The 17,609-nt window shown below is 40.3% G+C and overlaps 28 non-coding genes across 28 annotated transcripts; all 28 read left to right on the plus strand.

The window, feature by feature from the left end:
- Window positions 1-422: 422 nt before the first annotated feature.
- Window positions 423-494, plus strand: trnaq-cug (transfer RNA glutamine (anticodon CUG)). Its single transcript has one exon. It is a non-coding gene; the product is annotated as a tRNA-Gln (tRNA).
- Window positions 495-617: 123 nt separating this feature from the next.
- On the plus strand, window positions 618-689 carry trnaq-cug (transfer RNA glutamine (anticodon CUG)). The gene has a single exon. It is a non-coding gene; the product is annotated as a tRNA-Gln (tRNA).
- A 267-nt stretch (window positions 690-956) lies between these two features.
- Window positions 957-1,028, plus strand: trnaq-uug (transfer RNA glutamine (anticodon UUG)). Its single transcript has one exon. It is a non-coding gene; the product is annotated as a tRNA-Gln (tRNA).
- Window positions 1,029-2,067: 1,039 nt separating this feature from the next.
- Window positions 2,068-2,139, plus strand: trnaq-cug (transfer RNA glutamine (anticodon CUG)). Its single transcript has one exon. It is a non-coding gene; the product is annotated as a tRNA-Gln (tRNA).
- A 123-nt stretch (window positions 2,140-2,262) lies between these two features.
- trnaq-cug (transfer RNA glutamine (anticodon CUG)) lies at window positions 2,263-2,334 on the plus strand. The gene has a single exon. It is a non-coding gene; the product is annotated as a tRNA-Gln (tRNA).
- A 267-nt stretch (window positions 2,335-2,601) lies between these two features.
- On the plus strand, window positions 2,602-2,673 carry trnaq-uug (transfer RNA glutamine (anticodon UUG)). The gene has a single exon. It is a non-coding gene; the product is annotated as a tRNA-Gln (tRNA).
- Window positions 2,674-3,683: 1,010 nt separating this feature from the next.
- On the plus strand, window positions 3,684-3,755 carry trnaq-cug (transfer RNA glutamine (anticodon CUG)). The gene has a single exon. It is a non-coding gene; the product is annotated as a tRNA-Gln (tRNA).
- Window positions 3,756-3,856: 101 nt separating this feature from the next.
- On the plus strand, window positions 3,857-3,928 carry trnaq-cug (transfer RNA glutamine (anticodon CUG)). The gene has a single exon. It is a non-coding gene; the product is annotated as a tRNA-Gln (tRNA).
- A 447-nt stretch (window positions 3,929-4,375) lies between these two features.
- trnaq-uug (transfer RNA glutamine (anticodon UUG)) lies at window positions 4,376-4,447 on the plus strand. The gene has a single exon. It is a non-coding gene; the product is annotated as a tRNA-Gln (tRNA).
- Window positions 4,448-5,459: 1,012 nt separating this feature from the next.
- On the plus strand, window positions 5,460-5,531 carry trnaq-cug (transfer RNA glutamine (anticodon CUG)). Its single transcript has one exon. It is a non-coding gene; the product is annotated as a tRNA-Gln (tRNA).
- A 621-nt stretch (window positions 5,532-6,152) lies between these two features.
- On the plus strand, window positions 6,153-6,224 carry trnaq-uug (transfer RNA glutamine (anticodon UUG)). Its single transcript has one exon. It is a non-coding gene; the product is annotated as a tRNA-Gln (tRNA).
- Window positions 6,225-7,241: 1,017 nt separating this feature from the next.
- On the plus strand, window positions 7,242-7,313 carry trnaq-cug (transfer RNA glutamine (anticodon CUG)). The gene has a single exon. It is a non-coding gene; the product is annotated as a tRNA-Gln (tRNA).
- A 267-nt stretch (window positions 7,314-7,580) lies between these two features.
- trnaq-uug (transfer RNA glutamine (anticodon UUG)) lies at window positions 7,581-7,652 on the plus strand. The gene has a single exon. It is a non-coding gene; the product is annotated as a tRNA-Gln (tRNA).
- A 1,019-nt stretch (window positions 7,653-8,671) lies between these two features.
- On the plus strand, window positions 8,672-8,743 carry trnaq-cug (transfer RNA glutamine (anticodon CUG)). Its single transcript has one exon. It is a non-coding gene; the product is annotated as a tRNA-Gln (tRNA).
- A 919-nt stretch (window positions 8,744-9,662) lies between these two features.
- On the plus strand, window positions 9,663-9,734 carry trnaq-uug (transfer RNA glutamine (anticodon UUG)). The gene has a single exon. It is a non-coding gene; the product is annotated as a tRNA-Gln (tRNA).
- Window positions 9,735-10,753: 1,019 nt separating this feature from the next.
- On the plus strand, window positions 10,754-10,825 carry trnaq-cug (transfer RNA glutamine (anticodon CUG)). The gene has a single exon. It is a non-coding gene; the product is annotated as a tRNA-Gln (tRNA).
- Window positions 10,826-10,948: 123 nt separating this feature from the next.
- Window positions 10,949-11,020, plus strand: trnaq-uug (transfer RNA glutamine (anticodon UUG)). The gene has a single exon. It is a non-coding gene; the product is annotated as a tRNA-Gln (tRNA).
- Window positions 11,021-12,039: 1,019 nt separating this feature from the next.
- trnaq-cug (transfer RNA glutamine (anticodon CUG)) lies at window positions 12,040-12,111 on the plus strand. The gene has a single exon. It is a non-coding gene; the product is annotated as a tRNA-Gln (tRNA).
- Window positions 12,112-12,234: 123 nt separating this feature from the next.
- Window positions 12,235-12,306, plus strand: trnaq-uug (transfer RNA glutamine (anticodon UUG)). Its single transcript has one exon. It is a non-coding gene; the product is annotated as a tRNA-Gln (tRNA).
- A 267-nt stretch (window positions 12,307-12,573) lies between these two features.
- Window positions 12,574-12,645, plus strand: trnaq-uug (transfer RNA glutamine (anticodon UUG)). Its single transcript has one exon. It is a non-coding gene; the product is annotated as a tRNA-Gln (tRNA).
- Window positions 12,646-13,668: 1,023 nt separating this feature from the next.
- trnaq-cug (transfer RNA glutamine (anticodon CUG)) lies at window positions 13,669-13,740 on the plus strand. Its single transcript has one exon. It is a non-coding gene; the product is annotated as a tRNA-Gln (tRNA).
- A 123-nt stretch (window positions 13,741-13,863) lies between these two features.
- trnaq-uug (transfer RNA glutamine (anticodon UUG)) lies at window positions 13,864-13,935 on the plus strand. Its single transcript has one exon. It is a non-coding gene; the product is annotated as a tRNA-Gln (tRNA).
- Window positions 13,936-14,153: 218 nt separating this feature from the next.
- On the plus strand, window positions 14,154-14,225 carry trnaq-uug (transfer RNA glutamine (anticodon UUG)). Its single transcript has one exon. It is a non-coding gene; the product is annotated as a tRNA-Gln (tRNA).
- A 1,019-nt stretch (window positions 14,226-15,244) lies between these two features.
- trnaq-cug (transfer RNA glutamine (anticodon CUG)) lies at window positions 15,245-15,316 on the plus strand. Its single transcript has one exon. It is a non-coding gene; the product is annotated as a tRNA-Gln (tRNA).
- A 123-nt stretch (window positions 15,317-15,439) lies between these two features.
- Window positions 15,440-15,511, plus strand: trnaq-uug (transfer RNA glutamine (anticodon UUG)). Its single transcript has one exon. It is a non-coding gene; the product is annotated as a tRNA-Gln (tRNA).
- Window positions 15,512-16,525: 1,014 nt separating this feature from the next.
- On the plus strand, window positions 16,526-16,597 carry trnaq-cug (transfer RNA glutamine (anticodon CUG)). The gene has a single exon. It is a non-coding gene; the product is annotated as a tRNA-Gln (tRNA).
- Window positions 16,598-16,715: 118 nt separating this feature from the next.
- On the plus strand, window positions 16,716-16,787 carry trnaq-cug (transfer RNA glutamine (anticodon CUG)). Its single transcript has one exon. It is a non-coding gene; the product is annotated as a tRNA-Gln (tRNA).
- Window positions 16,788-17,054: 267 nt separating this feature from the next.
- On the plus strand, window positions 17,055-17,126 carry trnaq-uug (transfer RNA glutamine (anticodon UUG)). The gene has a single exon. It is a non-coding gene; the product is annotated as a tRNA-Gln (tRNA).
- The last annotated feature ends 483 nt before the right edge of the window (window positions 17,127-17,609 follow it).

Below are 17,609 nucleotides of genomic sequence, written 5' to 3' on the forward strand. Positions count from 1 at the left end.
ACGGAACATTTATTTAACATAAAGATACCAATGACATAATCAGTATATTTGTACGAAACAATAAACAAAGAAATAATATTCAATATATTACGCTAAATTATTCAGCCTCTTTTGCGAACTTGTTGGCTCTTTGCAAAACAAACAAAAAAAACAGACCAATTTAAATAACTCAACACAACTAATATAACAAGTGCTTTCTCCAAATCCAATCCCTGAAAAGCTGAACAGCCATGCTAAAAATGCGACTGTCAAGAGACAACAATGTAGGAAAATTAAGAATGGCCTCAAATTGAGAATAGTCATGTCACACTGATTGACCGTCACATATCAGGCACAACAGGTCTTAGTTTTTCATTAAAAAATAAAACACTACGTGAGTAAGAAGCTGTCTTGCCTAAAACAATGTCGTTACAGGCAAGTGAGGTTCCATGGTGTAAAGGTTAGCGCTCTGGACTCTGAATCCAGCGATCCGAGTTCAAATCTCGGTGGAACCTAATTGGATTTATTTGTTTAAATTTAAGTAGTAAGAAATAAATGGAAAGTGTTGCAATTTCTGCTGAACTGGTAGACTTAGAATAGTCACGTTACATTGATTTTCCATCCAATGTCTCATGCGTGGTTCCATGGTGTAATGGTTAGCACTCTGGACTCTGAATCCAGCGATCCGAGTTCAAATCTCGGTGGAACCTAGATGCATTTCTGTGGCCCCACCTGCTAACAGGACCTCTGCAAGTGGAGTGGAGAATATTCTGGTGAAGATTACTCCCGACCATATTGCTTGAGACTGACCTTTAACACCCTCAACCTAGGGGTATCTGGAGGTATGCTATTTGAAACATTGGATGTTTCTAATTGAAATTCCAATGGAATAATCAGGCACAATAGGCATCGGTTTTTGCATCTAAACATTAGTAAGTAAAACTCTGGGGATAATACATGTGACCAGCATGCAAGTTGGTTCCATGGTGTAATGGTTAGCACTCTGGACTTTGAATCAAGTGATCCGAGTTCAAATCTCGGTGGAACCGGTAAATATTTATTTGTTGCCACCCGCGGACGGGACGTATTTGTAGTAAAGTAAAATAATAATTAAATCAAACTTTGCGATGTAATGGATACACTCGTGTATCCTCTGCTGAAAGCTCCTTCAGCTGCTGCTCGAAGCTGTTCATTGCCTTTCATAGTGTGTAAACAAAGATAGAGATTTGTATTTTGGAACAAAATGTATCATGACTGCAAAAATGCAGAGAAGGTAAACGAATATACTGTTTTTGAATCGCATACAAACCGGATCCCTGGAAATAGATGTTAAGGAAGAGGGATCAACATGGACGAAACTGCACTTTTGTTGCCAAAACACTCAAGCATCTTTGTGTCGACGTTTCTCCCTACACTGTCAGAAAAGGATCTGTAGAAACAAACTTTGAGGGTTTCTGGTCGCACTCACGATTGAGCTGCTCCATGAACCACAGCGTGCACGCGAACGGGAGAGGAAGGGAAGGAGAACGTGCGAGTGAAAGAGCAAGCAAGCGAGAGAGTGGATGGAGTGGGAAAGAGTGCGCGAGAGGAAGAGATCACGCTGTAGAAAACTAACGCGAGCCCGACGCTCAGTTGACAAACAACGGAACATTTATTTAACATAAAGATACCAATGACATAATCAGTATATTTGTACGAAACAATAAACAAAGAAATAATATTCACTATATTACGCTAAATTATTCAGCCTCTTTTGCGAACTTGTTGGCTCTTTGCAAAAAAAAAAAAAAAAAAAACAGACCAATTTAAATAACTCAACACAACTAATATAACAAGTGCTTTCTCCAAATGCAATCCCTGAAAAGCTGAACAGCCATACTAAAAATGCGACTGTCATGAGAAAACTTGAGAAAACAAGAGAAAACAAGAGAAAAATGCAGGAAAAATAAGAATGGCCTCAAATTGAGAATTGTCAGGTCACACTGATTGACCGTCACATATCAGGCACAACAGGTCTTAGTTTTTCATTAAAAAATTAAACACTACGTGAGCTGTCTTACCTAAAACAATATCGTTACAGACAAGTGAGGTCCCATGGTGTAATGGTTAGCACTCTGGACTCTGAATCCGGCGATCCGAGTTCAAATCTCGGTGGAACCTAATTGGATTTATTTGTTTAAATTTAAGTAGTAAGAAATAAATGGAAAGTGTTGCAAATTCTGCTGGACTGGTATACTCAGAATAGTCACGTTACATTGATTTTCCATCCAGTGCTTCATGCGTGGTTCCATGGTGTAATGGTTAGCACTCTGGACTCTGAATCCAGCGATCCGAGTTCAAATCTCGGTGGAACCTAGACGCATTTCTGTGGCCCCACCTGCTAACAGGACCTCTGCAAGTGGAGTGGAGAATATTCTGGTGAAGATTACTCCCGACCGTATTGCTTGAGACTGACCTTTAACACCCTCAACCTATAGGTATCAGGAGGTATGCTATTTGAAACATTGGATGTTTCTAATTGAAATTCCAATGGAATAAACAGGCACAATAGGCATCGGTTTTTGCATCTAAACATTAGTAAGTGAAACTCTGGGGATAATACATGTGACCAGCATGCAAGTTGGTTCCATGGTGTAATGGTTAGCACTCTGGACTTTGAATCCAGTGATCCGAGTTCAAATCTCAGTGGAACCTGTAAATATTTATTTGTCGCCACCCGCGGACGGGACGTATTTGTAGTAAAGTAAAATAATAATTAAATCAAAATTTGCGATGTAATGGATACACTCGTGTATCCTCTGCTGAAAGCTCCTTCAGCTGCTACTCGAAGCTGTTTATTCCCTTTCATAGTGTGTAAACAAAGACGGAGATTTGTGTTTTGGAACAATATGTATCATGACTGCAAAAATGCAGAGAAGGTAAACGAATATACTGTTTTTGAATCGCATACAAACCGAATCCCTGGAAATAGATGTTAAGAAAGAGGGATCAACATGGACGAAACTGCACTTTTGTTGCCAAAACACTCACGCATCTTTGTGTCGACGTTTCTCCCGACACTGTCAGAAGAGGATCTGTAGAAACAAACTTTGAGGGTTTCTGGGCGCACTCACGATTGAGCTGCTCCATGAACCACAGCCTGCACGCGAACGGGAGAGGAAGGGAAGGAGAACGTGCGAGTGAAAGAGCAAGCAAGCGAGAGAGTGGATGGAGTGGGAAAGAGTGCGCGAGAGGAAGAGATCACGCTGTAGAAAACTAACGCGAGCCCGACGCTCAGTTGAAAAACAACGTAACATTTATTTAACATAAAGATACCAATGACATAATCAGTATATTTGTACGAAACAATAAACAAAGAAATAATATTCACTATATTACGCTAAATTATTCAGCCTCTTTTGCGAACTTGTTGGCTCTTTGCAAAACAAACAAAAAAAAAACAGACCAATTTAAATAACTCAACACAACTAATATAACAAGTGCTTTCTCCAAATCCAATCCCTGAAAAGCTGAACAGCCATACTAAAAATGCGACTGTCAAGAGACAACAATGTAGGAAAATTAAGAATGGCCTCAAATTGAGAATAGTCACGTCACACTGATTGACCGTCACATATCAGGCACAACAGGTCTTAGTTTTTCATTAAAAAATTAAACACTACGTCAGCTGTCTTACCTAAAACAATATCGTTACAGGCAAGTGAGGTCCCATGGTGTAATGGTTAGCACTCTGGACTCTGAATCCAGCGATCCGAGTTCAAATCTCGGTGGAACCTAATTGGATTTATTTGTTTAAATTTAAGTAGTAAGAAATAAATGGAAAGTGTTGCAAATTCTGATGGACTGGTATACTTAAAAATACCAGTGCCTTATGCGTGGTTCCATGGTGTAATGGTTAGCACTCTGGACTCTGAATCCAGCGATCCGAGTTCAAATTTCGGTGGAACCTAATTGGATTAATTTGTTTAAATTTAAGTAGTAAGAAATAAATGGAAAGTATTGCAAATTCTGCTGGACTGGTATACTTAGAATAGTCACGTTACATTGATTTTCCACCCAGTGCCTAATACGTGGCTCCATGGTGTAATGGTTAGCACTCTGGACTCTGAATCAAGTCTCGGTGGAACCTAGATGCATTTCTGTGGCCCCACCTGCTAACAGGACCTCTGCAAGTGGAGTGGAGAATATTCTGGTGAAGATTACTCCCGACCATATTGCTTGAGACTGACCTTTAACACCCTCAACCTATAGGTATCAGGAGGTATGCTATTTGAAACATTGGATGTTTCTAATTGAAATTCCAATGGAATAAACAGGCACAATAGGCATCGGTTTTTGCATCTAAACATTAGTAAGTGAAGCTCTGGGGATAATACATGTGACCAGCATGCAAGTTGGTTCCATGGTGTAATGGTTAGCACTCTGGACTTTGAATCCAGTGATCCGAGTTCAAATCTCGGTGGAACCTGTAAATATTTATTTGTCGCCACCCGCGGACGGGACGTATTTGTAGTAAAGTAAAATAATAATTAAATCAAAATTTGCGATGTAATGGATACACTCGTGTATCCTCTGCTGAAAGCTCCTTCAGCTGCTACTCGAAGCTGTTCATTCCCTTTCATAGTGTGTAAACAAAGACAGAGATTTGTGTTTTGGAACAATATGTATCATGACTGCAAAAATGCAGAGAAGGTAAACGAATATACTGTTTTTGAATCGCATACAAACCAGATCCCTGGAAATAGATGTTAAGGAAGAGGGATCAACATGGACGAAACTGCACTTTTGTTGCCAAAACACTCACGCATCTTTGTGTCGACGTTTCTCCCGACACTGTCAGAAGAGGATCTGTAGAAACAAACTTTGAGGGTTTCTGGGCGCACTCACGATTGAGCTGCTCCATGAACCACAGCGTGTACGCGAACGGGAGAAGAAGGGAAGGAGAACGTGCTAGTGAAAGAGCAAGCAAGCGAGAGAGTGGATGGAGTGGGAAAGAGTGCGCGAGAGGAAGAGATCACGCTGTAGAAAACTAACGCGAGCCCGACGCTCAGTTGACAAACAACGGAACATTTATTTAACATAAAGATACCAATGACATAATCAGTATATTTGTACGAAACAATAAACAAAGAAATAATATTCACTATATTACGCTAAATTATTCAGCCTCTTTTGCGAACTTGTTGGCTCTTTGCAAAACAAACAAAAAAAAAAAACAGACCAATTTAAATAACTCAACACAACTAATATAACAAGTGCTTTCTCCAAATCCAATCCCTGAAAAGCTGAACAGCCATACTAAAAATGCGACTGTCAAGAGACAACAATGTAGGAAAATTAAGAATGGCCTCAAATTGAGAATAGTCACGTCACACTGATTGACCGTCACATATCAGGCACAACAGGTCTTAGTTTTTCATTAAAAAATTAAACACTACGTGAGCTGTCTTACCTAAAACAATATCGTTACAGGCAAGTGAGGTCCCATGGTGTAATGGTTAGCACTTTGGACTCTGAATCCAGCGATCCGAGTTCAAATCTCGGTGGAACCTAATTGGATTTATTTGTTTAAATTTAAGTAGTAAGAAATAAATGGAAAGTGTTGCAAATTCTGATGGACTGGTATACTTAAAAATACCAGTGCCTTATGCGTAGTTCCATGGTGTAATGGTTAGCACTCTGGACTCTGAATCCAGTGATCCGAGTTCAAATTTCAGTGGAACCTAATTGGATTAATTTGTTTAAATTTAAGTAGTAAGAAATAAATGGAAAGTGTTGCAAATTCTGCTGGACTGGTATACTTAGAATAGTCACGTTACATTGATTTTCCACCCAGTGCCTAATGCGTGGCTCCATGGTGTAATGGTTAGCACTCTGGACTCTGAATCAAGTCTCGAAGGAAACCTAGATGCATTTCTGTGGCCCCACCTGCTAACAGGACCTCTGCAAGTGGAGTGGAGAATATTCTGGTGAAGATTACTCCCGACCATATTGATTGAGACTGACCTTTAACACCCTCAACCTATAGGTATCAGGAGGTATGCTATTTAAGACCTTGGATGTTTCTAATTGAAATTCCAATGGAATAAACAGGCACAATAGGCATCGGTTTTTGCATCTAAACATTAGTAAGTGAAACTCTGAGGATAATACATGTGACCAGCATGCAAGTTGGTTCCATGGTGTAATGGTTAGCACTCTGGACTTTGAATCCAGTGATCCGAGTTCAAATCTCGGTGGAACCTGTAAATATTTATTTGTCGCCACCCGCGGACGGGACGTATTTGTAGTAATGTAAAATAATAATTAAATCAAAATTTGCGATGTAATGGATACACTCGTGTATCCTCTGCTGAAAGCTCCTTCAGCTGCTACTCGAAGCTGTTCATTCCCTTTCATAGTGTGTAAACAAAGACAGAGATTTGTGTTTTGGAACAATATGTATCATGACTGCAAAAATGCAGAGAAGGTAAACGAATATACTGTTTTTGAATCGCATACAAACCGAATCCCTGGAAATAGATGTTAAGAAAGAGGGATCAACATGGACGAAACTGCACTTTTGTTGCCAAAACACTCACGCATCTTTGTGGCGACGTTTCTCCCGACACTGTCAGAAGAGGATCTGTAGAAACAAACTTTGAGGGTTTCTGGGCGCACTCACGATTGAGCTGCTCCATGAACCACAGCGTGCACGCGAACGGGAGAGGAAGGGAAGGAGAACGTGCGAGTGAAAGAGCAAGCAAGCGAGAGAGTGGATGGAGTGGGAAAGACTGCGCGAGAGGAAGAGATCACGCTGTAGAAAACTAACGCGAGCCCGACGCTCGGTTGAAAAACAACGTAACATTTATTTAACATAAAGATACCAATGACATAATCAGTATATTTGTACGAAACAATAAACAAAGAAATAATATTCACTATATTACGCTAAATTATTCAGCCTCTTTTGCGAACTTGTTGGCTTTTTGCAAAACAAACAAAAAAAAAACAGACCAATTTAAATAACTCAACACAACTAATATAACAAGTGCTTTCTCCAAATCCAATCCCTGAAAAGCTGAACAGCCATACTAAAAATGCGACTGTCAAGAGACAACAATGTAGGAAAATTAAGAATGGCCTCAAATTGAGAATAGTCACGTCACACTGATTGACCGTCACATATCAGGCACAACAGGTCTTAGTTTTTCATGAAAAAATAAAACACTACGTGAGTAAGAAGCTGTCTTGCCTAAAACAATATCGTTACAGGCAAGTGAGGTTCCATGGTGTAATGGTTAGCACTCTGGACTCTGAATCCAGCGATCCGAGTTCAAATCTCGGTGGAACCTAGACGCATTTCTGTGGCCCCACCTGCTAACAGGACCTCTGCAAGTGGAGTGGAGAATATTCTGGTGAAGATTACTCCCGACCGTATTGCTTGAGACTGACCTTTAACACCCTCAACCTATAGGTATCAGGAGGTATGCTATTTGAAACATTGGATGTTTCTAATTGAAATTCCAATGGAATAAACAGGCACAATAGGCATCGGTTTTTGCATCTAAACATTAGTAAGTGAAACTCTGGGGATAATACATGTGACGAGCATGCAAGTTGGTTCCATGGTGTAATGGTTAGCACTCTGGACTTTGAATCCAGTGATCCGAGTTCAAATCTCAGTGGAACCTGTAAATATTTATTTGTCGCCACCCGCGGACGGGACGTATTTGTAGTAAAGTAAAATAATAATTAAATCAAAATTTGCGATGTAATGGATACACTCGTGTATCCTCTGCTGAAAGCTCCTTCAGCTGCTACTCGAAGCTGTTTATTCCCTTTCATAGTGTGTAAACAAAGACGGAGATTTGTGTTTTGGAACAATATGTATCATGACTGCAAAAATGCAGAGAAGGTAAACGAATATACTGTTTTTGAATCGCATACAAACCGAATCCCTGGAAATAGATGTTAAGAAAGAGGGATCAACATGGACGAAACTGCACTTTTGTTGCCAAAACACTCACGCATCTTTGTGTCGACGTTTCTCCCGACACTGTCAGAAGAGGATCTGTAGAAACAAACTTTGAGGGTTTCTGGGCGCACTCACGATTGAGCTGCTCCATGAACCACAGCGTGTACGCGAACGGGAGAAGAAGGGAAGGAGAACGTGCGAGTGAAAGAGCAAGCAAGCGAGAGAGTGGATGGAGTGGGAAAGAGTGCGCGAGAGGAAGAGATCACGCTGTAGAAAACTAACGCGAGCCCGACGCTCAGTTGACAAACAACGGAACATTTATTTAACATAAAGATACCAATGACATAATCAGTATATTTGTACGAAACAATAAACAAAGAAATAATATTCACTATATTACGCTAAATTATTCAGCCTCTTTTGCGAACTTGTTGGCTCTTTGCAAAACAAACAAAAAAAAAAAACAGACCAATTTAAATAACTCAACACAACTAATATAACAAGTGCTTTCTCCAAATCCAATCCCTGAAAAGCTGAACAGCCATACTAAAAATGCGACTGTCAAGAGACAACAATGTAGGAAAATTAAGAATGGCCTCAAATTGAGAATAGTCACGTCACACTGATTGACCGTCACATATCAGGCACAACAGGTCTTAGTTTTTCATGAAAAAATAAAACACTACGTGAGTAAGAAGCTGTCTTGCCTAAAACAATATCGTTACAGGCAAGTGAGGTTCCGTGGTGTAATGGTTAGCACTCTGGACTCTGAATCCAGCGATCCGAGTTCAAATCTCGGTGGAACCTAATTGGATTCATTTGTTTAAATTTAAGTAGTGAGAAATAAATGGAAAGTGTTGCAAATTCTGCTGGACTGGTATACTTAGAATAGTCACGTTACATTGATTTTCCATCCAGTGCCTCATGCGTGGTTCCATGGTGTAATGGTTAGCACTCTGGACTCTGAATCCAGCGATCCGAGTTCAAATCTCCGTGGAACCTAGATGCATTTCTGTGGCCCCACCTGCTAACAGGACCTCTGCAAGTGGAGTGGAGAATATTCTGGTGAAGATTACTCCCGACCACGTTGCTTGAGACTGACCTTTAACACCCTTAACCTATAGGTATCAGGAGGTATGCTATTTGAAACATTGGATGTTTCTAATTGAAATTCCAATGGAATAAACAGGCACAATAGGCATCGGTTTTTGCATCTAAACATTAGTAAGTGAAACTCTGGGGATAATACATGTGACCAGCATGCAAGTTGGTTCCATGGTGTAATGGTTAGCACTCAAATCTCGGTGGAACCTAATTGGATTCATTTGTTTAAATTTAAGTAGTGAGAAATAAATGGAAAGTGTTGCAAATTCTGTTGGACTGGTATACTTAGAATAGTCACGTTACATTGATTTTCCATCCAGTGCCTCATGCGTGGTTCCATGGTGTAATGGTTAGCACTCTGGACTCTGAATCCAGCGATCCGAGTTCAAATCTCCGTGGAACCTAGATGCATTTCTGTGGCCCCACCTGCTAACAGGACCTCTGCAAGTGGAGTGGAGAATATTCTGGTGAAGATTACTCCCGACCATATTGCTTGAGACTGACCTTTATGTTTCTAATTGAAATTCCAATGGAATAAACAGGCACAATAGGCATCGGTTTTTGCATCTAAACATTAGTAAGTGAAACTCTGAGGATAATACATGTGACCAGCATGCAAGTTGGTTCCATGGTGTAATGGTTAGCACTCTGGACTTTGAATCCAGTGATCCGAGTTCAAATCTCGGTGGAACCTGTAAATATTTATTTGTCGCCACCCGCGGACGGGACGTATTTGTAGTAAAGTAAAATAATAATTAAATCAAAATTTGCGATGTAATGGATACACTCGTGTATCCTCTGCTGAAAGCTCCTTCAGCTGCTACTCGAAGCTGTTCATTCCCTTTCATAGTGTGTAAACAAAGACAGAGATTTGTGTTTTGGAACAATATGTATCATGACTGCAAAAATGCAGAGAAGGTAAACGAATATACTGTTTTTGAATCGCATACAAACCGAATCCCTGGAAATAGATGTTAAGAAAGAGGGATCAACATGGACGAAACTGCACTTTTGTTGCCAAAACACTCACGCATCTTTGTGTCGACGTTTCTCCCGACACTGTCAGAAGAGGATCTGTAGAAACAAACTTGAGGGTTTCTGGGCGCACTCACGATTGAGCTGCTCCGTGAACCACAGCGTGCACGCGAACGGGAGAGGAAGGGAAGGAGAACGTGCGAGTGAAAGAGCAAGCAAGCGAGAGAGTGGATGGAGTGGGAAAGAGTGCGCGAGAGGAAGAGATCACGCTGTAGAAAACTAACGCGAGCCCGACGCTCAGTTGAAAAACAACGTAACATTTATTTAACATAAAGATACCAATGACATAATCAGTATATTTGTACGAAACAATAAACAAAGAAATAATATTCACTATATTACGCTAAATTATTCAGCCTCTTTTGCGAACTTGTTGGCTCTTTGCAAAACAAACAAAAAAAAAAACAGACCAATTTAAATAACTCAAAACACAACTAATATAACAAGTGCTTTCTCCAAATGCAATCCCTGAAAAGCTGAACAGCCATACTAAAAATGCGACTGTCAAGAGACAACAATGTAGGAAAATTAAGAATGGCCTCAAATTGAGAATAGTCACGTCACACTGATTGACCGTCACATATCAGGCACAACAGGTCTTAGTTTTTCATTAAAAAATAAAACACTACGTGAGTAAGAAGCTGTCTTGCCTAAAACAATATCGTTACAGGCAAGTGAGGTTCCGTGGTGTAATGGTTAGCACTCTGGACTCTGAATCCAGCGATTCGAGTTCAAATCTCGGTGGAACCTAGTTGGATTTATTTGTTTAAATTTAAGTAGTAAGAAAGAAATGGAAAGTGTTGCAAATTCTGATGGACTGGTATACTTAGAATATTCACGTTACATTGATTTTCCATCCAGTGCCTTATGCGTGGTTCCATGGTGTAATGGTTAGCACTCTGGACTTTGAATCCAGTGATCCGAGTTCAAATCTCGGTGGAACCTGTAAATATTTATTTGTCGCCACCCGCGGACGGGACGTATTTGTAGTAAAGTAAAATAATAATTAAATCAAAATTTGCGATGTAATGGATACACTCGTGTATCCTCTGCTGAAAGCTCCTTCAGCTGCTACTCGAAGCTGTTCATTCCCTTTCATAGTGTGTAAACAAAGACAGAGATTTGTGTTTTGGAACAATATGTATCATGACTGCAAAAATGCAGAGAAGGTAAAGGAATATACTGTTTTTGAATCGCATACAAACCGAATCCCTGGAAATAGATGTTAAGAAAGAGGGATCAACATGGACGAAACTGCACTTTGATGCCAAAACACTCACGCATCTTTGTGTCGACGTTTCTCCCGACACTGTCAGAAGAGGATCTGTAGAAACAAACTTTGAGGGTTTCTGGGCGCACTCACGATTGAGCTGCTCCGTGAACCACAGCGTGCACGCGAACGGGAGAGGAAGGGAAGGAGAACGTGCGAGTGAAAGAGCAAGCAAGCGAGAGAGTGGATGGAGTGGGAAAGAGTGCGCGAGAGGAAGAGATCACGCTGTAGAAAACTAACGCGAGCCCGACGCTCAGTTGAAAAACAACGTAACATTTATTTAACATAAAGATACCAATGACATAATCAGTATATTTGTACGAAACAATAAACAAAGAAATAATATTCACTATATTACGCTAAATTATTCAGCCTCTTTTGCGAACTTGTTGGCTCTTTGCAAAACAAACAAAAAAAAAAACAGACCAATTTAAATAACTCAAAACACAACTAATATAACAAGTGCTTTCTCCAAATGCAATCCCTGAAAAGCTGAACAGCCATACTAAAAATGCGACTGTCAAGAGACAACAATGTAGGAAAATTAAGAATGGCCTCAAATTGAGAATAGTCACGTCACACTGATTGACCGTCACATATCAGGCACAACAGGTCTTAGTTTTTCATGAAAAAATAAAACACTACGTGAGTAAGAAGCTGTCTTGCCTAAAACAATATCGTTACAGGCAAGTGAGGTTCCGTGGTGTAATGGTTAGCACTCTGGACTCTGAATCCAGTGATTCGAGTTCAAATCTCGGTGGAACCTAATTGGATTTATTTGTTTAAATTTAAGTAGTAAGAAAGAAATGGAAAGTGTTGCAAATTCTGATGGACTGGTATACTTAGAATAGTCACGTTACATTGATTTTCCATCCAGTGCCTTATGCGTGGTTCCATGGTGTAATGGTTAGCACTCTGAACTTTGAATCCAGTGATCCGAGTTCAAATCTCCGTGGAACCTAGATGCATTTCTGTGGCCCCACCTGCTAACAGGACCTCTGCAAGTGGAGTGGCGAATATTCTGGTGAAGATTACTCCCGACCATATTGCTTGAGACTGACCTTTAACACCCTCAACCTATAGGTATCAGGAGGTATGCTATTTAAAACCTTGGATGTTTCTAATTGAAATTCCAATGGAATAAACAGGCACAATAGGCATCGGTTTTTGCATCTAAACATTAGTAAGTGAAACTCTGGGGATCATACATGTGACCGGCACGCAAGTTGGTTCCATGGTGTAATGGTTAGCACTCTGGACTTTGAATCCAGTGATCCGAGTTCAAATCTCGGTGGAACCTGTAAATGTTTATTTGTTGCCACCCGCGGACGGGACGTATTTGTAGTAAAGTAAAATAATAATTGAATCAAAATTTGCGATGTAATGGATACACTCGTGTATCCTCTGCTGAAAGCTCCTTCAGCTGCTGCTCGAAGCTGTTCATTCCCTTTCATAGTGTGTAAACAAAGACAGAGATTTGTGTTTTGGAACAATATGTATCATGACTGCAAAAATGCAGAGAAGGTAAACGAATATACTGTTTTTGAATAGCATACAAACCAGATCCCTGGAAATAGATGTTAAGGAAGAGGGATCAACATGGACGAAACTGCACTTTTGTTGCCAAAACACTCACGCATCTTTGTGTCGACGTTTCTCCCGACACTGTCAGAAGAGGATCTGTAGAAACAAACTTTGAGGGTTTCTGGGCGCACTCACGATTGAGCTGCTCCGTGAACCACAGCGTGCACGCGAACGGGAGAGGAAGGGAAGGAGAACGTGCGAGTGAAAGAGCAAGCAAGCGAGAGAGTGGATGGAGTGGGAAAGAGTGCGCGAGAGGAAGAGATCACGCTGTAGAAAACTAACGCGAGCCCGACGCTCAGTTGAAAAACAACGTAACATTTATTTAACATAAAGATACCAATGACATAATCAGTATATTTGTACGAAACAATAAACAAAGAAATAATATTCACTATATTACGCTAAATTATTCAGCCTCTTTTGCGAACTTGTTGGCTCTTTGCAAAACAAACAAAAAAAAAAAAAACAGACCAATTTAAATAACTCAAAACACAACTAATATAACAAGTGCTTTCTCCAAATGCAATCCCTGAAAAGCTGAACAGCCATACTAAAAATGCGACTGTCAAGAGACAACAATGTAGGAAAATTAAGAATGGCCTCAAATTGAGAATAGTCACGTCACACTGATTGACCGTCACATATCAGGCACAACAGGTCTTAGTTTTTCATTAAAAAATAAAACACTACGTGAGTAAGAAGCTGTCTTGCCTAAAACAATATCGTTACAGGTAAGTGAGGTTCCGTGGTGTAATGGTTAGCACTCTGGACTCTGAATCCAGTGATTCGAGTTCAAATCTCGGTGGAACCTAATTGGATTTATTTTTTTAAATTTAAGTAGTAAGAAAGAAATGGAAAGTGTTGCAAATTCTGATGGACTGGTATACTTAGAATAGTCACGTTACATTGATTTTCCATCCAGTGCCTTATGCGTGGTTCCATGGTGTAATGGTTAGCACTCTGGACTTTGAATCCAGTGATCCGAGTTCAAATCTCCGTGGAACCTAGATGCATTTCTGTGGCCCCACCTGCTAACAGGACCTCTGCAAGTGGAGTGGCGAATATTCTGGTGAAGATTACTCCCGACCATATTGCTTGAGACTGACCTTTATGTTTCTAATTGAAATTCCAATGGAATAAACAGGCACAATAGGCATCGGTTTTTGCATCTAAACATTAGTAAGTGAAACTCTGAGGATAATACATGTGACCAGCATGCAAGTTGGTTCCATGGTGTAATGGTTAGCACTCTGGACTTTGAATCCAGTGATCCGAGTTCAAATCTCGGTGGAACCTGTAAATATTTATTTGTCGCCACCCGCGGACGGGACGTATTTGTAGTAAAGTAAAATAATAATTAAATCAAAATTTGCGATGTAATGGATACACTCGTGTATCCTCTGCTGAAAGCTCCTTCAGCTGCTACTCGAAGCTGTTCATTCCCTTTCATAGTGTGTAAACAAAGACAGAGATTTGTGTTTTGGAACAATATGTATCATGACTGCAAAAATGCAGAGAAGGTAAACGAATATACTGTTTTTGAATCGCATACAAACCGAATCCCTGGAAATAGATGTTAAGAAAGAGGGATCAACATGGACGAAACTGCACTTTTGTTGCCAAAACACTCACGCATCTTTGTGTCGACGTTTCTCCCGACACTGTCAGAAGAGGATCTGTAGAAACAAACTTGAGGGTTTCTGGGCGCACTCACGATTGAGCTGCTCCGTGAACCACAGCGTGCACGCGAACGGGAGAGGAAGGGAAGGAGAACGTGCGAGTGAAAGAGCAAGCAAGCGAGAGAGTGGATGGAGTGGGAAAGAGTGCGCGAGAGGAAGAGATCACGCTGTAGAAAACTAACGCGAGCCCGACGCTCAGTTGAAAAACAACGTAACATTTATTTAACAATAAGATACCAATGACATAATCAGTATATTTGTACGAAACAATAAACAAAGAAATAATATTCACTATATTACGCTAAATTATTCAGCCTCTTTTGCGAACTTGTTGGCTCTTTGCAAAACAAACAAAAAAAAAAACAGACCAATTTAAATAACTCAAAACACAACTAATATAACAAGTGCTTTCTCCAAATGCAATCCCTGAAAAGCTGAACAGCCATACTAAAAATGCGACTGTCAAGAGACAACAATGTAGGAAAATTAAGAATGGCCTCAAATTGAGAATAGTCACGTCACACTGATTGACCGTCACATATCAGGCACAACAGGTCTTAGTTTTTCATTAAAAAATAAAACACTACGTGAGTAAGAAGCTGTCTTGCCTAAAACAATATCGTTACAGGCAAGTGAGGTTCCGTGGTGTAATGGTTAGCACTCTGGACTCTGAATCCAGCGATTCGAGTTCAAATCTCGGTGGAACCTAGTTGGATTTATTTGTTTAAATTTAAGTAGTAAGAAAGAAATGGAAAGTGTTGCAAATTCTGATGGACTGGTATACTTAGAATATTCACGTTACATTGATTTTCCATCCAGTGCCTTATGCGTGGTTCCATGGTGTAATGGTTAGCACTCTGGACTTTGAATCCAGTGATCCGAGTTCAAATCTCGGTGGAACCTGTAAATATTTATTTGTCGCCACCCGCGGACGGGACGTATTTGTAGTAAAGTAAAATAATAATTAAATCAAAATTTGCGATGTAATGGATACACTCGTGTATCCTCTGCTGAAAGCTCCTTCAGCTGCTACTCGAAGCTGTTCATTCCCTTTCATAGTGTGTAAACAAAGACAGAGATTTGTGTTTTGGAACAATATGTATCATGACTGCAAAAATGCAGAGAAGGTAAAGGAATATACTGTTTTTGAATCGCATACAAACCGATTCCCTGGAAATAGATGTTAAGAAAGAGGGATCAACATGGACGAAACTGCACTTTGATGCCAAAACACTCACGCATCTTTGTGTCGACGTTTCTCCCGACACTGTCAGAAGAGGATCTGTAGAAACAAACTTTGAGGGTTTCTGGGCGCACTCACGATTGAGCTGCTCCGTGAACCACAGCGTGCACGCGAACGGGAGAGGAAGGGAAGGAGAACGTGCGAGTGAAAGAGCAAGCAAGCGAGAGAGTGGATGGAGTGGGAAAGAGTGCGCGAGAGGAAGAGATCACGCTGTAGAAAACTAACGCGAGCCCGACGCTCAGTTGACAAACAACGGAACATTTATTTAACATAAAGATACCAATGACATAATCAGTATATTTGTACGAAACAATAAACAAAGAAATAATATTCACTATATTACGCTAAATTATTCAGCCTCTTTTGCGAACTTGTTGGCTCTTTGCAAAACAAACAAAAAAAACAGACCAATTTAAATAACTCAACACAACTAATATAACAAGTGCTTTCTCCAAATCCAATCCCTGAAAAGCTGAACAGCCATATTAAAAATGCGACTGTCAAGAGACAACAATTTAGGAGAATTAAGAATGGCCTCAAATTGAGAATCGTCATGTCACACTGATTGACAGTCACATATCAGGCACAACAGGTCTTAGTTTTTCATAAAAAAATAAAACACTACGTGAGTAAGAAGCTGTCTTGCCTAAAACAATATCGTTACAGGCAAGTGAGGTTCCATGGTGTAATGGTTAGCACTCAGGACTCTGAATCCAGTGATCCGAGTTCAAATCTCGGTGGAACCTAATTGGATTTATTTGTTTAAATTTAAGTAGTAAGAAATAAATGGAAAGTGTTGCAATTTCTGCTGGACTGGTATACTTAGAATAGTTACATTGATTTTCCATCCAGTGCCTCATGCGTGGTTCCATGGTGTAATGGTTAGCACTCTGGACTCTGAATCCAGCGATCCGAGTTCAAATCTCGGTGGAACCTAGACGCATTTCTTTGGCCCCACCTGCTAACAGGACCTCTGCAAGTGGAGTGGAGAATATTCTGGTGAAGATTACTCCCGACCATATTGCTTGAGACTGACCTTTAACACCCTCAACCTATAGGTATCAGGAGGTATGCTATTTGAAACCTTGGATGTTTCTAATTGAAATTCCAATGGAATAAACAGGCACAATAGGCATCGGTTTTTGCATCTAAACATTAGTAAGTGAAACTCTGGGGATAATACATGTGACCATCTTGCAAGTTGGTTCCATGGTGTAATGGTTAGCACTCTGGACTTTGAATCCAGTGATCCGAGTTCAAATCTCGGTGGAATCTGTAAATATTTATTTGTCGCCACCCGCGGACGGGACGTATTTGTAGTAAAGTAAAATAATAATTAAATCAAAATTTGCGATGTAATGGATACACTCGTGTATCCTCTGCTGAAAGCTCCTTCAGCTGCTACTCGAAGCTGTTCATTCCCTTTCATAGTGTGTAAACAAAGACAGAGATTTGTGTTTTGGAACAATATGTATCATGACTGCAAAAATGCAGAGAAGGTAAAGGAATATACTGTTTTTGAATCGCATACAAACCGAATCCCTGGAAATAGATGTTAAGAAAGAGGGATCAACATGGACGAAACTGCACTTTGATGCCAAAACACTCACGCATCTTTGTGTCGACGTTTCTCCCGACACTGTCAGAAGAGGATCTGTAGAAACAAACTTTGAGGGTTTCTGGGCGCACTCACGATTGAGCTGCTCCGTGAACCACAGCGTGCACGCGAACGGGAGAGGAAGGGAAGGAGAACGTGCG

Source organism: Salminus brasiliensis, chromosome 24 (assembly GCF_030463535.1).
Source record: "Salminus brasiliensis chromosome 24, fSalBra1.hap2, whole genome shotgun sequence".
Taxonomy (NCBI): domain Eukaryota; kingdom Metazoa; phylum Chordata; class Actinopteri; order Characiformes; family Bryconidae; genus Salminus; species Salminus brasiliensis.